The 5000-nt window shown below is 42.7% G+C and overlaps 1 long non-coding RNA gene across 1 annotated transcript in view; it reads right to left on the reverse strand.

Moving 5' to 3' along the window:
• LOC128250117 (uncharacterized) overlaps nucleotides 1-5000 on the reverse strand; it is a 107939-nt gene that overhangs the window by 11704 nt on the left and 91235 nt on the right. Inside the window, exon 2 of the long non-coding RNA XR_008266239.2 lies at nucleotides 2393-2485. This is a non-coding gene — a long non-coding RNA (uncharacterized LOC128250117). The remainder of the gene's footprint in view (nucleotides 1-2392; nucleotides 2486-5000) is intronic.

Genomic DNA, 5000 nt, shown 5'->3' on the forward strand with positions numbered 1-5000 from the left:
ATCCCACGATTGTATGTACCTAAAACCAAAGAGCGACAAATATTTGTTAACCTCCTGTTAGTTTTAACCACCGTACAGACTATATTTTGTTGGCACTCCGTCGCTTACGACGTCGAGAGTTCCAGTTGATCCGATCAACGGAACAGCCTGCTCGTAAAATTAACGTGAAAGTAGCTGAGCACTCTAAATACACGTGTACCCTTAACGTAGTTCTCGGGGATATTCAGCGTGACACATTGTGACAAGGCTGGCCCTTTTAAAATACAGGTACAACAGAAACAGGAAAAAAGAGTGAGAGAAAGTTGTGGTGAAAGAGTACAGCAGGGTTCGCCACCATCCCCTGCCGGAGCCTCGTGGGGCTTTAGGCGTTTTCGCTCAATAAACGCTCACAACGCCCGGTCTGGGAATCGAAACCGCGATTCTATGACCGCGAGTCCGCTGCCCTAACCACTGGGCCATTGCGCCTCCACTGTACAGACTATAAGTATGGCGCAACAGTAAATTACATCAGTGGAGTGTCGACCAACAATTAGCTTCTATTGTGTGAACGAAGAACTCTTAATGGAAGCTGCAAAAGGAGTCTCTGTTGGGCCAACATCCTTCCGTTATCAATAAAGAGTAATATATACGTCAGCACGCCAGGCGAAATGCTTAGCGGTATTTCGTCTACCGTTATGTTCTGAGTTCAAATTCCGCCGAGGTCGACTTTGCCTTTCATCCTTTCGGGGTCGATTAAATAAGTACCAGTTACGCACTAGAGTCGATATAATCGACTTAATCCGTTTGTCTGTCTTTGTTTGTCCCCTCTGTGTATAGCCCCTTGTGGGCAGTAAAGAAATAGGTATTTCGCCTGTCTTTACGTTCTGAGTTCGAATTCCGCCGAGGTCGACTTTGCCTTACATTCTTTCGGGGTCGATAAATTAAGTACAAGTTGCGTACTGGGGTCGATCTAATCGACTGGCCCCCTCCCCCAAATTTTCGAGTGATACAGTGGACAGGGTACTCTCTGATATACAAAACGACTGAATAGTCACACTTGGAACGCTGTTGCTTTCGGATTTGCTTGACCATAGATGTACTGAGCAGGGGTTAAATAAATACAACGTCGGACGGTTAATATAAATCAAACATTAGTAATCTACTTGCTGATTCTGCCAAACTAGTGAAAATATTTCTTCAATTTTTATTATTATTATTATTTTCTATATGAGAAGAGGCCCCTCTCCAGATCTGAAGCTGACTGAAAACTGATGACTGGCTGATTATTAAATCAAAGATGAGTTTAAGAACTTAAAAAAATAAAAAGAGAAGGGAAAAGTTTATTTGCATCAATTTAGGAAGATTGATAAAAACAAACAAAAAAAGGAAACGAGAAAATCAGATCCCACGTTATTGAAAACGCATGCTGACAATGTGATTAAAAGGATTAGAACTGTACAAGATAATTATGCCAGGAGCGTTAATTATTAAATTTTCGTTGTGAATAAAAATAAACATCATCTTTTTTTTATTTTTCCCGATTAGTTTTTAATCTGAATGCAATGATTCAATTTCCACAGAAATAAAAACTTTTTAAACCAATGAATTATGTTCATGTGTTTTTGTTTTTGTTTTTATTATGAATGTATGTGAATGTGTGTGTTTGTGTGAATGTGTGGGTATTTATGTGTGTATGAATGTTTATGTCTATGTGCCAGTCTGTTTATACGTGCATTTTTCTTTGTGTGTGTGTGTGTGCGTGTATGTGTGAGTGTGTGTTAAATAAATAATGAACTATCCGCCATTGACTGCCTGTTAATCTATTAGAGTCCGTGTTTGACAGCTTGTACTTGCGACTTTCACTGTAGCTTCGCGAGTCAATCGGAACTGCTAGAAATAGTAGCCAAAATTTCCACTTCTCCCTCCCACAAAAATAATACATACTCTATCGTCTTAGAAATAAAGATACATTGGATAACGTATGTAGTCCTGAATAGGTAAAACGATGGGGGTAGTCGTGGATGGCACGTTTTTTTTATCACAAGGTTACTTGATCAAGGCTAACCTGGGGCTAAACAACAACGCAGGAGAGGCTCTACGCCAGTTGTTCTCAAGTGGGGTCCATATAAGATTTGGGGGGCGTGCTTGAAACGAAATAGTAAATTGGGAATCCACAATATTATTTTAAGGACTCTTAGAAAAAATTTTGCTTCAGATGTATGTATTGGTTTGTATTGCAAGAAACTAGGTTTCTTTCTCAAACATTTTACATAATTCAACCTACACAAGTTAATGTGCAGAAAACAAAATAGGAATTTTTTAAAGAAGCTTCTATAAAACTAGGTCTTAAACGTCGAATGGCTACGTGGGGAGGGGGACACCAGAATAAAATAGTAATCAAAGAAGTCCATACTTAAAAAATGGTTGAAAACTCCAGTTCTGCGTGGTCGAAAACAGCCAGAACGTAGCTTCTAAGTCTCTCTCAAACCACTTTGTTCTTCATTCTCTAAAAAAGATAATGGATAATGTAGTGATCCAATACGTAGTTGGATAATGTAATTTTTGATACACTATTTCAGAATAAAAGACTGGACGTTCACGGCTGGAACGCCTTTCGTCGCATACCTGTTTGATATGTGCTGACCTGGATTTAAACAACAACAACAACCAAGAAAACTGTAGCATTAAATCGTTTAAATGACTCTCACATTATACTGTGCTCAGATTTTCTCAAAGAAATAATCTCCGTGAACGATAAACTCTGTGAAGATTATCTTCTTTCATTTGTCTAAAGTGTGTTACGTATGGTTCAATAATCTATGAATGCCTCACTTTTGATATTTTATGGATACATTCAGATTATAGACCACTGTCTTTCTTTTGAATGTACCCTCAGGGATACAAGTATCATAAGCATTTCAAGCTTTGACAAAGGGCAAATATGTTTGTTTTAGAGAGACAGAGACAGACAGACACACAGACAGACAGACACACAGACAGACAGTGACAAACAGACAGATAGACAGACAGACAGTGACAGACAGATGCAGAGAAATACAGACAGAGACTGGCAGACACAGAGGACAGACAGAAGGCAAAAATAGGGTTATGGTTCAATAGTCGATTAAATCGATTTCGGTACTTGGACTGGCAGGAAGAAATACAGACAATGGTCCTGATACGAAATGCAAAACTTGAGCCCTGCGGAATTTGAACTCAAAACACAAAGATGAGTAACGAAATACTGCAATGCACTTTCGTTCGACATTCTATCGTTTCTGCCGTACCACTTCCTTCCATTCTTCTAAGCGAAACCCCACCTGGCCGCTCGACATGCTAAAATAGGAAACAATTTCGCTTATATCAAATCCCACTGTCTTAAAAAAAAAAAGAAAATACATCATCTAATTATGTCGTAGATATTCCTAAAGAGACGAAATGGTCGAGGTTGGATTTCTTTTGATCAACGATGCCATAATCAGGTCTTTGATTGATGAAAATGAACGTTTGGTCAAAGAACAGGAGGAGATGTGTGAGGCACTTTACAAGCACTTCGCCGAGTTGTTCGAGAGGAGCGAGACGCTAGACCACGGTGAGGCCCTACGGGACTTCCTGACTGGTGGCCCGCGTCTTTCGGCACGAGAAACTGAGTGCTGTGAGGGGCCAATTACAGGAGTATGCTAGACTTGTTCGGGCACCTACTGGCCAGCGTCTGCGCCAACTGGCAGCAGAATGGGAGAATTCCCAGATCTGCGAGCCGAGAGGGGATGACGTTGATCAGAAATGGCCTGAGCAAGGGAGATATCATAAGTAAGTCTCGGTCCATAACAGAATTAAAGATTTTGGCTAAGTGTTGACAAAAAGGTTGGCGCGTATCGTGGACAGACTTGTCGAAGAGGCACAAACTTGCACTATCTTGGGTAGGTCAATTCACAATAATCTCAATCTTATACGCTACTCCTTAGAGAGGGCTGGTAAAATTTTTGGCAAAGGTGGGGCACTGGTACATTTAGACTTTCCAAGGTTGGATTGCTGCTTTGTACAGCGACATCGAGTCTATCATCCGAGTGAACGGTTTTTTTTTTCAAAACCGTTCAATATTGAACGCTCAGTACGCCAGGGATGTCCCCTGTCACCTCTCTTGAGCCATTGCTGCGGAAGTTGGAGGCGTTAGTGGGTGTGCCGCATGATCTGTAGCGTGGAAGGGGAGACACTGCGTATGCGGATGACATCTCCATCATCGTGTCCGAAGACAAGCAAGCTTCCTCATGCGGAAAACGCCATCAAGGGATACGAGGCGGTGGCAGGAACAAAGGACAAGTCGATCGGCTTGCAACTCGGCACCTGGAGGGGCAAGACGATGTCGTCCAATAACGTCGTGGGGCGTTTGACGGAAGGTCCGGTTAGGTTGCTAGGGGTCTTGTGCGGTCCAGACCTCCAGATAAAGAATTGGAGCGAGGTCACAGGCAAGATGGCTGCCCTAACCTAGACCTTCCTGGGCGGGTGTTATCCTTGCTAGGGAGGGCGAAGGTGGTACAGATGTTCATAGCATCTGTCATCACCTGTCTGACCGTTGTGCCTTGCCTCGATTTGTGGCTGAACAAGTTGGAAAGAATCCTTTTCCGCTTTTTGTGGAAGGGAGGAACGCCACTTGTGAAGCGCTCTGTCTGCTGCCAAAAACCGCTAAAGGGTGGGCTAGGGATGCCTTGGCTGAAGATGCGAAAATTTGCGTTAAGGTTGAGGCACCTCTGGCTTTACCTGGATGGGGACAGGTGTGGTCACCGCACGTAAGGTTCTACCTTCCACAGTTGACGTCCTTAATGGATATCAATTCATAGATCAAACGAAGACTTGGGCTGGAGGATTGACAATTGGAGTACCGTCAAGCACTCCAGCTACTCTCTCGGGCAATACTGGCAACAGGAGTTCCACTGCGTGCGGATTTCTATAGCGGGTTAGTGGAATTTAGGTCAGACGATGTCATGGGGGAGACCCTGGGTTTCGATGGAAATCAATTGATC

Source organism: Octopus bimaculoides, chromosome 19 (genome assembly GCF_046866305.1).
Source record: "Octopus bimaculoides isolate indiv1 chromosome 19, ASM4686630v1, whole genome shotgun sequence".
Classification (NCBI taxonomy): Eukaryota; Metazoa; Mollusca; class Cephalopoda; order Octopoda; family Octopodidae; genus Octopus; species Octopus bimaculoides.